We start from the raw sequence: 12,357 nt of genomic DNA on the forward strand, positions 1-12,357 counted from the left end.
TTATCTGGTGTCTACTATGCACAAAGTATAGTGGAAAAACGAATTTGGAATTCAGTAGAGGAAGGAAGGGTTTGTTTCGAAGAGGAAGTTAATGTCTTCCTAGATACTGAGTTAAATCCTGCTATTGACTCCCTGTGGAATCAGATAAGCTGCTTCTTCCCTGGGCCTCAGTTTCCCCTGCTGTAAGGTGAGGGTGCTGGTCTGGAGCCTTTGGAGGTCTGTGTCTTTTTTGTTCATGAGCCCTTTTGAGGATTTGATGAAAGCTATGGATCTTCTTCTCAGAGCAATGCATATGTGTAGATAGATAGCCAATTTTTCATATAATTTCAGGGCTTAAATATTTCTCTGAAGCCCATCTATAGATCCTAAGTTAAGAACCTTTGGACTAGTTGATTTGCAAGGTCTCTCCTAGCTCTGACACTCTATGAAACATTCCAAGTTGGACACAGTTAATGAGCAGAGACACCAGGGCCAGAATGCTGGCAGCTGTGGTGGAATCCCAGAGGCTTAACTGTACCCCCCTTCCCAGGCTTCCTGAGACTCTAGTCCAAGGGAAGCAAAAGGATGTAAGCTCATTCTCTGCAAACTGAGTCCAAGGGAAGCAAAGGGGTGCAAATGGATTTACAGCAAACCAGAGACTGGAGTGTGCATCAGACGCTTGCCTCCCAGGAGGCTGGAATTTAGCAAGGATATGACCTTTGTGGGAGAGAGTAGGCACAAGAGTCCTGGCCTCTAAATGTGCCTCGATGGTTGGTTGGGGGAAAGGACAAAGAGCATTGACTACCCAATTGGTAAGGAACATACAGCTCAATTACAGATGTTCTGAGCTGGTGACTTAGGAGCTGATTCTCAACATAGCTGCACAGAATGATAATGAACATAAACTTACTGCACTTCTTATGTAATGCCCCTCCATTGTGAGACTATATTTTAGTACCAAAAAAAGATCAGGGGAGAAGAAAAGAAAAAGATTTGGTGGGTGCATCAGTCAGGGTCCCAGTAAGAAACTCATGACATGCTCAGAGTGGATAAACTAAGTAGTTTAAGAAAGGGGATTGGTTACAAAAGTATGGTCAGGGTACAAAGAAGCCACAGGGGATACTGAAGTACCCCAGGACTAGTAATATTGGGGTCCATAATCACCCTTATTCCTGGGAGAGTGGAGGCAGCAGTTACCAGAACCAAGAGGAAGGAGAGAGCAAGAAAATTATATGAAAAGAGCTTCCTGATTGGAAGCTTTTGTGACCCTCAATCAAAGGGCACCCAGCAGCTTCTCAGGCATTGGGCCAGGGGTAAACAGCCTAACCTTACTTTTCTCCTCTCTGCCAAGGCTCCCTATTGGTTAAACACAACCAGAATTCAGAAGACAAGGGAGCCTGTTGACATAAGTCAACCTCCCAGGGTATGGAGCAGGGTGGCATAGGGTAGAAAGTAGAGAGTAAATCTGAAGAGAAAGGCCTGGAGTGTAGGACTGTTACTGCAGGCAAGAGAAACAAACTGTTATTATGGCCTTGAATGTGACATCCATCCAGTAGGCCCTGTGACATCTGGGCAAGAATAATTGAAGAGGTGTGAACTGCAATTAAGCAATAATAATACCATTTTGCATTTGTAAAAGCCTTCACAAGTTTCATGCTGCTTTCACCTCATTGTCTCATCTGAGCCCTAGAGTTACCATGTAGGCAAATGGGTAGTTCTAGTTTACATGTGAGGAACCTGAAGTTCAGCCAAGGTAAGGTAATTTGCAAGCTTAAATGTGTATAAAGAGGAAGACAGAGACTGGAACATGGGTTTGGACTCCTAGTCTAGGGCCATTTGCACTACATCCTGTGGTCTCTTCAGAGTCCACAAAGCTGCTTTGGCAGGCCTTTATAGGACTCCTACTACTGACAGATGTGAACATACATCACAAGGGCAACAATGAGAAATTAAACTGCATGGACTTCTTCCTCACATTTTGAAGAAAGGGTATGATGGGTGGAACGAAAACAGACTGAGTTGGAAGATAAATAAGTGGGTAAAATATTCTTTGCAACTATTTTCCAGAGCAGAGATTTTTCAACCCAGTTCTTCCCCTATCCTCTCTCCTTCCTGAATTCTGGCCTCTGGATATCTCACCTCATCAGCTACAGACTTCTACTGTGAAGGATGTAGTAGCATGAAAGTAGGAAAGAGATGGAAATGAAGAAAGTAAAAGCCCAAGGCAAATAATAAGAAAACAGAAACTTAACAGGTCTTTTAGAACTCAATTGCAAAAAATAAAAATGTATTTTCACATTTGTCCCAATTTACATGTAAACCAAGAACGAAAACCAGTAGCAGGTCTACCCTTGAGTTTGCAACTACGTAGGATTGGAAGAAAATTCTGAGGGTTCCGTATTCTTGGGAACTGCATAGTGCTGAATGGAAGAGATGAGTTAGGCACTGGATGTGAAAGGACATTTGGGAAGGATGGGATTGCAAATGCCTATGCCTGCAATGTTAAATCCCTTGCTCTAAAGATAATTAGAAAGCCAGTAAATCCTAGAAGGTTCAAGGCCAATGAGCTTTCATGATCTATAGATTCTAGAGCCGTTCTCAGCCCAGGGCCATTTTGCCTCCCTCTAACTTACCAAAAGACACTGGGTAATATCCAGAGACATTTTGGGATGTCACACCCTGGGGGCAGGGGTGCTGCTGACATCTAGTGGGTAGAGGCCAGAGATGCTGCTAAATGTCCTACCATGCACAGAACAGAGCCACACAACAAAGAACAAAAGAATGATCTGGACCAAAACATCAGTAGTGCCAGGCTTGAGAAACCCTGTTCTAGAGCATTTCTCAACTGTCAAGATGTTACCTTTGCTATGACCACAATACTCTCTACTCCCCAGCTGTAAAGATGGCCTCCTTGTTTCCACCTGTGGATGTTAGGCTGACAACTCTCTAGAGCCAGCTCAATTGCAGCAAGCTATTGGGCTAAAGCAGAATTCGTCTCATTTCCCGGGTGGTTTGTTGTTGTTACTATTGTCCACTGCTATTGAGTTTTTGACCCTTGGCCTTGCTTTAACCCCAGTAAGAAGCTTATTTCCTAGTTCCTCACTGCTTGTCTGGTTAATGATTCACAGCCTGCCTAGACCTCTGGTTTTTGCAAAGCCCTTGGCTCCTCTAGTCCTGGCACCTTTCCTAGGCTCTGAGGTCCAACTTCATCCATGGTTTCAGTACAACACTGCTTTACTCATTCCATTCCATTTCCAAAACCCAAATGGGTTTTGAGCTGGTAATTACCCTAGACCTATTGCCTCTTGAATCTGGGTGAGAAAGTTGCCAGCTCCAGGAAGGAAAAGACCCAATGAAGTATCAATTAGTAAAAAAAGTACTCCTTCTGTGACTGTCAAAGAAATCTGTAAGAGAAAGACAGGGAAGATGCTTTCTGGTGCAGCACATTTCAGAAGACTTCTGTGTCAGCTGGCTTAAGGAGAGTCAAAAAGATGTCCTACACAATGTTGTTTTAAATCTCATCAAAGCACGTACTTCATGTTTGAAGGAAAAAAAAAAGCTGAGGATAAATTTAGACCCTATGGTTGAGATAATGTCTGATTTGACCATTTCTCAAGTGTCAGCCTCATATGCCTAGGAAGGAGTACAAACAAACAACAAATTTGAAACAGCACAAAAGTATGAGGATTATAACCATGAAGGCAAGTAGGACTAACTGCTGTCTTCCTAACAAACCTGTGCTTCTGAATTTTGAGACTCAGGGTGATATTTGTGTAAAGAGACTGGCTCCTAGTCGTGGTTCAGTCACACATTGCTACATGATCATGGGCAAGTCACTCAAACACCTTATTCCTCATCTAAAAAATGGAACTGCTATAACTTTGACTGCCTCATCATAGTTTTTTTTTTAATTTTTTTTCCTGATGTGGGACTCAATCCTGGGACTCCAGGATCACACCCTGGGCCGAAGACGGCGCTAAACCTCTGAGCCACCAGGACTGCCCACATCCTGACTTCTTTTTTCTTTTAGGTTTCATTTATTTATTCATTAGAGACACACACACACACACAGAGAGAGAGAGAGAGAGAGAGAGAGAGAGAGAGGCAGAGACACAGGCAGAGGGAGAAGCAGGCTCCATTCAGGGAACCTGACATGGGACTCGATCCCGGGTCTCCAGGATCACACCCTGGGACAAAGGGGGCGCTAAACCGCTGAGCCATCGGGGCTGCCCTCATCATAGTTTTTTTTTTTTTTTTTCAATTTAGAACAAAGAGATAGTGTCTATGAAAGTGCCTTGAAAAGCATTGATGCTGTAGGGATGCAAATCATTATAATTATTTGACAAAAGATGTGTGACCTAAGAGGAAATGAAGGTGGACACGGTGGCACCAAGCAAAGCTGGTAGAGTAAATCAGGGTTTGACAAAGAGGAGAGACAGAGATGAAGAGGTAGAGACACACAGGGGTGGGGAAGAGAGAGACAGAGAATCTTATGTGAATAATCTTCATCCTGTTTCACAGCACCCAAGGACTGGAAGGAAAATCAATCTACTGTCTTTCCGTGCCCCTATAGTAGAGCACTTTATTTCTACATCCTGGGCATATCTGTACCTATCTCCTTTTATAAAATCTCCACAAGATAGGACTCCCTAACATTATTTTGGTAATGCATTCCAGAATTGATCTTTGAGTCAAAAAGTTCCGAATTCATTCACTTGTTGAATAGCATTCCCTGAGTATTTATGACAATTTAGTCACCATGGTAACCATTAGGCAACTAAGAATAAGAATAAGAATAAGAATAAGAATAAGAATAAGAATAAGAATAAGTGCAATGCCTGGGTGGCTTAGCAGTTGAGCGGCTGCCTTTGGCTCAGGGCGATCCTAGATTCCTGGGATTGAGTCCCACATTGGGCTTCCTGCAGGGAGCCTGCTTCTCCCTTTGACTGTGTCTCTGTCTCTCTCTCACTGTGTCTCTCATGAATAAATAAATAAAATCTTAAAAAAAGAATAAGAATAAGCTCCTGTCCTTGAGAAGCTGTCATTCTGGTGGAAACTCCTTGGTTGAGTCCCTTCTGTCACAATTTAATTCTTTTCTTGCCTCTGACCTACATGTGAGGGTCTGAAAAGTTCACTTTTTGGCCCTTGTTTATACAATCATCTAAACCACCTCCCGGTTCCAAGTTTTGACTCATAGCAATTGTTTTTTGAGCCTGTTAAGATTGAACACTTACACAAATAAATTAGTTTCCCTTAAGAATGGGGGAAGTAATCCAAGTCCAATATATTGGCAAACCCATCCAACTGGTTGCTGGGAAAGGATGAATTGATTGCTCATTTCTGAAAATTATTTTATGCTAGCATGTTCAGAGCTCAATCTGCATCCTGCCCAGGGTTGTAGGTCATGCCTAGAGAGGACTGTAACTAAACCCTAAGGAATTAAGCTCTAATAGTGGACATTTCATATCCCTTATGACTTGGTAGAGGAGATCTGAGAGCCTTCGGTGGCCCCTTTCAAATCACTCTCTTCACGTAAACCATCTTTAAAGTTCTATTTCCACATGCTTTTCATTCATCTTTCCATTATGCCAATCACCATTTTTAATGGGTCAAAGTGGCTCAAACGCAGCTAAAAGTCAAATACACAAAGAAGTAAGGCTGATTCCTGTGAGAAAGAAGGCCAGGAGACAAAATGCTTCCCTGGAGACATCTAGGAGGAAGAGCTAGTGAAAGTCCTGCATTCTCCCCCTCCTTACAAACAGGCCTTTCTTTTTTTCCCTCCTCAAATCCATTCCACCTCCCACACAGAGAGGCAGGACTAGTGGTGAGTTTAAGCAGTAATGCAAATTGAGGGATGTGTACAGGAAGACAGAAATAGATCGTATAAAATGGCAGCCAGTCTGATCGCCTGGAAGGAGCTCAACTCAAACCTTTCCACTGAGAGCAAAGCAGCCCCTGTTTACACTTGTCCCTTGCATGGGCTAAGATCAGGAGTCAGGATCTAGATGCCTTATAGCAACAGGACAACCCTTTGGAGGGACAATTCTCACTGTCCCTCTCACCTAAGTGGTAAGATCTACATGGAGGAGACAAGTACCTTAGCTGGGCTGAACCCACTTGATGACATTTTCCAGTCCCAGTGAAGACCAGGCTTGTTACAGCCCCTACGAAGCAACCTCTGGTGTGGGGTGTGAGGGACAAGCTATGGTCACTTGAATCTCATTTTCTCCACATTTACAGTAGATCGGGGGTCACTGAACACATGGTTGGAACAGAGCATTTGGATGAATTTCATTTTCCGGTCACTGAAGGTTAGCCTTTTAAAAAATTCACTTATATTTCGGTTCCAAATTTTGTTCAAGCCAAGTTTGAGAAAAAAACAACCAAACTTCGGACCCTGGCTATCTGTTATTCCCTTATCAAGGTAGAAAAATCGGTTTAAGTATTGCAACATCTTTAGGATCGTGTCTTTGCACCTTCCCAGGCTAGCACAGGACTGGGCATATAGTAGATTCACAGAACGTTTCTTTTGTCATTCCAATGAATTGCCATTTTACTGTGTGTGTGTGTGTGTGTCTGTGTGTACATAGTTGATCATCTCTTTTTCACATATATACAGCCTGAAGTACATCTGCGATTAACCTAGTATCTTCAATTTCTTGAAACTGTTTCCTGTTTTGCCTATTATCTCTGTCATTAATAGTTACTGACCTAGGCCCTCATCCGGAACTCAAGGGCAGATGTGTATTCTTCGGGTCACGTTTGTGCTGAGATTATGCTTTAGCCATCCAAATTCAGCTCAGAGTAGACAAACTACAGCAAGAAGAGAACATGGAGCCAAGAGAAGAGGAAGGGAAGAGAGACAGGGAGAGCCATCTGAAATGCTTGCTGGGCCACAGTTCAGAGAAAACTGCCTCCCTAGACTTGGCTGTCTTTCTAGGCCAGGCCTCTGTCAATAACACATTTATTGGCCATCCTGACTTCAGCCTCTGATTTGCCCAATTTAAATATACTTTTTCCAAGAAACAGCTCTCCTAGTCATGGCCCCTGACCATGACAAACAATGCTGTTGAAAGGTCCGAGTGAATGGGGCCATTTTCTCCAAATGAGTCACCACCACCTGGAAAGTTCTTGGAAAATGGAAGAGGCGCCAGAAGGCTAAAGACAAGGAAATGTTGTCCTACTTTTCAAAAAGGGAAAGAAATATATCTCAGAAAACATAAAGCAATAATTAGCTTGATGCTGATACCCAGAAAAATATTGCAAAAGGGCTATTAGGATATTGTTTGTGAGAACTCAAGAGAAATTAGGATCACTAAACACAAATAAAGGTCAGCACAAGCCATGGCCAGCTACCTTTTCTTTTGATAAAATTTCTAGAAATCTGTGTGGGATATAAAAATAAACTTTACAAAACATATTTTGTGTACTGACTATGCCCTGGGCCAGTGTTGGCAAAATACTTCCTTTCTGAGACCATGGCAGAAATCATTAACCTCTCATGACATGCTAGTCTAAGTTCCTCCCTGATGTTCAGTCCTTCTTAGTAGGCAGTCACCGTAGTCCCTGGGCCATCCCAAGCTCATGATCTGTAGATGCAGATAATACATAAGGCCCTTAAGGAATTCATAAAATAGTGAAGAATGTTAGTCATTAAAATTCTAGTATATTATAAACATGGGACCTGTCAATTCTGCTTCAAAGAGGAAGAATGAGGGCTTAGTAACACTTCACAGAGGAGGTAACATTAGAAATGGGTCCCCCTCAAAAAAATGGGTCTCAATAGATGAGTAGGAATTCTCCAAGTTAAGGAGGAAAAATGCCATAGAATATAAGTTTGAAGTTTTTGGAGGTAGGCCTTAATTATACATTTATTGGCAAACTGAAGAACTGGGGGTTTAATGTCAGTGTAATAAATTGTAGCTTTACTTGAATAGCCCTGCCCAAAGAAACAGATTGATGTTAAATGACAGCAGAATCAAGATTTCAGAAAGTTTTTTGAGGCACCTGCCTGGCTCAATCAGTGAGTATGCAACTCTTGATCTGGAGTTGTGAGTTCAAACCCCATGTTGGGTGTAGAGGTTACTTGAAAACAAAACCTTAAAGAAAGAAAAGGTTTAAGACGTTTTTTAAAGAGCAGGACTTACGGGCCAAAAGCAAAGATTTCTAATGTTCCTTTGAGTTCCAGGAGAGATTATATTTAATGAACTTAATAAATGTAAAGTTCCACATTTCTATTTCCAAATATCAACTGTATTTGATGGAGCAAGATGAATATTAATAGCAGCCTCAGGATTTTAGCTCATCCCAAGGTTAATATGAGTCACGAAGGTATGAGAGTTAATAGTGAGGAACAGAGTGAAACAGTGAAAAGATCTCTGGAATGGGAGTTAAGAGACCCAAGTTGAGTTCCACCTATTTTGCTGAGTCACTATGTGACCTCAGTAAGTCACTTTGCCTCTTTGGGCCACACTGTCCTCTGAAGAAGTTGGACTCAATTCATGGTTTTCAAACTATGTTCTTGAGATCCTTGGGATGCTTCTTGGGCTTCCTTGAGGAACAAGTAGGAAGTTGACATGAAGGTTCTGTAAACTCCCACCCTCCTTTCATGTCAACAAGAGAAACTCCACTCTTAACTGCTTTAAGAATTAAGATGGTGGCTAAGATTTCATTTATAAAAATTCCATTGCAAAAAAATAGTATGTTAAAACCATGTGGCTCTAACATTGCAATCTTTCAGGACATTGACAGGAGTATTGTGTGCAAATTAGTAAAATTAGTTTCTCTATATGTACTCTGCAATGATTAGACAGTATCTGAACTCTCTTCCACGCTGGGCACTGTCTTTTAAGAGGGAAATCACCAATACACAGTGCATTTGGAGAAAGATGACTCAGGATGGGAAAGGTATATATATATATATATGACAATAGAGATGCTTAAAGTGCTTATCCTGGAAAACAGAGATGTGGGAGATACGATAAACATATTTAAACATTTGAAGGATTATCCTGCAGAAAAATGATTTGCCTTATTCTGTTTAGCTCTAGAACACTAAACTGGAACTGCTGGAGAAAAAAATTCAGAACAGATCTTGACTCACCATAGGAAGGAACTTTTAAAAGAGCCTGCAATAAGAACAAAAAATGAGGTATAAATTTTGCAAAATCAAAGAAAAAAATTATGACTACTTTCAATTGGCAATAATTGTGCCTTGGATAAACCTCATTGACTACAATACTGCCACTGTACAGAGCTAAATAATCACTATTTTCATACTGGATGATTATCTACTCAGAAAATTGCAGAATATGAACAAAAAATCCATGTGCTCCAAAAAAGTTCAGCAAGATGGCCACATACAAGATCAAGATACAGAATAATAGTTTTATACTCCAGCAATGGTCAATTATTTAAAAATTTATAGGAGAAACATTCTATTCACAACAGCAAGAAAAATGATTATATCTAGAAACAAATCTACAAGAAATGTATTGGACCTGGTTGGTGAAAAACTATACAAGTCTTTACTGAATAAAATAAGATAGTTTCATTTTCAAGATATTTTAAAGATGTCAATTCTCATTAAACTTAGATATACAATTCAAGGCAGTCCAAATAAAACTCTCAGTAGCACTTTTATGAAAATTGACAATCTGTTTCTAAAGTTCAAATGGGAGACAAAATGTATATCTTGGGGGGGAAAAATCCCAAGTGAGGATTTACAACATCAGACATCAAAAAAAACTATAGTATTTAAAACAGGGTACTATTATGCCAGGAACAGGTAGAAGTAAGTCCATGGAACAGAGATCATAGATGAATAGTGTCAAAATGACATTTTTAATCATGGAGAAAATTAATTATTTTATAAATTGTGATGAGACTTTGCCTATCTCTTTGGAAAAAAGGTAGACCCTTCCTTGTAGCGCAAAGCAAACGCAAAATATAGAGATGAACCTAAGAGGATAAAACAATAAGAATGAAGAAATAGATGTTTTGATCATCTTCAGGTAAGGAAGGCCTTCTTCAACAATCTCTAAAACACAGAGCCACAAAGTAAAAGAGTTATAAATTTGATTATGCCAAAATTAAGGGCTTTTAATTTAACATTTTACAAAAAATAAATCAAATAAATAAATACAAGCTGTAAGACAGAGAATACTGGCCACATATTCAATGAAAGATTACCTTCTAAAATATATCAGATCAATGTTTTAAAAAAAAAAAAAGAACAAACAATCCAGTAGGAAAACGGGCAAAGTAAATAAACAAGCAATTAATTAATTAATTAATTAGTTAATTTAAAATGGCCAAAAGTCTCACTCACTCAATTTTTATAGCCTCAGGGCAATCAAATTGACTCAGCAATTATATATTATTTTTACCCATCAGACTGGTAAAATTTTAAAAGAGTGATAAAAGTGCTGCTGAAGGTATAAGAAAACTGCACTCTTAAACACTGTGGATGGGAGTAAACATTTATAAAGCCTTTTGAGGGAGAAAATTTGGCAGAATGTATCAAAACAGAAACTATATATAATCAATGACCCAGTAATTATCCTTCTAGGATCCAATAGATGATTTATGTACAAAGATGCTTATTGCAGCATAACTGCAAAATTTATGTAACTGCAAAAATTGGAGGCAACCTAAATATCCACCAATAGGGGACTATTTAATGAACTACAGTGTATCCATACTAGAGAATACCATGCAGCTGTTAAAAAGAATGTAGTGGGAATGTAACTACCCACAGAGAAAGAGCTTCAAATAGTGCAAAAGAAGGCTATGGAAAAATGGAGATTGTGTGATCTTATTTAAGAATAATAGACATATTTATCTCTATATCCATCTCTATGTGTAAATCAGGTTTCTCAGCTTTGTGAGTTGACATTTGGGATCAGATTTTTTTTAGATTTTATTTATTCATTTTAGAAAGAGTGTTTGCATGAGTGGAGGGGGCAGAGGGTGAGAGAGGATTTGAAGCAGACTCCACACTGAGTGCAAAGACCAATGTGGGGCTCAATCTTAAAACCTTGAGATCATGACCTGAGCTAAAATGAAGAGTTCAACAACTGACTGACCACCCAGGGGCCCCAGAGGATTGGGTATTTTTTGTTTGGGATTTCTCTTTTTTCTTTCTTTCTTTCTTCTTTCTTTCTTTCTTTCTTTCTTTCTTTCTTTCTATTTTTTCTTTCTTTCTTTTTTTTTTTGTTGTTGTTGTGAACAGCTGTCCTGCGAACTGTGGGAAGTTTAGCAACATTCCTGGCTTCTACCCAGTAGGTGCCAATAACATCCTATTCCCAGCTATGACAACCAAAAATGCTTCTAGACACTGCCAAATGTTCCCCTGAAAGACAAAATTGCTCAGGTTGAGAACCACTGATTTAAATTTATTTAGAAAAGGTTAGAATAAAAGAAAAGGTTAGAAGTATATACATTGAACACTTAACAATGGTCACCTCTGGAGGAGGAAAGAGTGACTGGAGAAGAGGGAAAAATGACTTTGATATACTCTCTTTGTACTATTGGATTGTTTGACTCACATAAAATTGATAATGGACAAATAATGTGTATGCATTTTCAAAAGACACTAAACAGCAATGAGTTTCCTGTCTCTGAGATGTTCAGAGTTGAAAAGATCACTTTCTAAAAGGAATTTGTGAGTATCTTTAAAAGAGCTAGACTTGGGCAGCCCGGGTGGCTCAGCGGTTTAGCGCTGCCTTCAGCCCAGAGCGCGATGCTGGAGACCCAGGATCGAGTCCCATGTCAGGCTCCCTGCATGGAGCCTGCTTCTCCCCCTGCCTGTGTCTCTGCCTCTCTCTCTGTCTCTGTGTCTTTCGCGAATAAATAAATAAAATCTTTAAAAAAATAAAATAAAAGAGCTAGACTTCAAAGATGCCTGGGTGGCTCAGTCGCTTAAGTGTCCAACTCTTGATTTCGGCTCAGGCCGTGATTTCAGGGTTGTGAGATCCAGCTCTTCGCTGGGCTCCACACTCAGTGGGGAATCCGCTTGATATTCTCTCCCCCTCTCCCTTTGCCTCTCCTCCTGCTCACACTATCTCTCTTTCTTTCTCTCTCTCTCACTCTAAAAATAAATAGATAAATCTAAAAAATTAGCTAGACTTCAAAATCTTTAGTTTCATTTCAACACATTTTGAAGTTTGGGTTTATTCATTTCACCTAAGCTCCTAATTTGTTATCATAAATCCAATTCTTGGGCCTACTGGGATCTATCTCCTTATAAAATGTGAAAAATTAATGAATCCCAAATACCCAACTAAGCAAATAATGAAGTTATTTTCTATCAAAGGCTCATCTGTCCCTTCTGTTTCTTCTATAACTGGTTCTAAATCATCTGTACATTTCATTTAC

At 40.0% G+C, this 12,357-nt stretch overlaps 1 protein-coding gene and 1 pseudogene across 12 annotated transcripts in view; both read right to left on the reverse strand.

The window, feature by feature from the left end:
- Positions 1 to 12,357, reverse strand: part of DCX (doublecortin) — a 140,280-nt gene that overhangs the window by 50,447 nt on the left and 77,476 nt on the right. The window lies entirely within an intron of this gene.
- On the reverse strand, positions 9,107 to 9,237 carry LOC112649559 (U4 spliceosomal RNA; annotated as a pseudogene).

This window comes from Canis lupus, chromosome X, assembly GCF_003254725.2.
Source record: "Canis lupus dingo isolate Sandy chromosome X, ASM325472v2, whole genome shotgun sequence".
Lineage (NCBI taxonomy): Eukaryota > Metazoa > Chordata > Mammalia > Carnivora > Canidae > Canis > Canis lupus.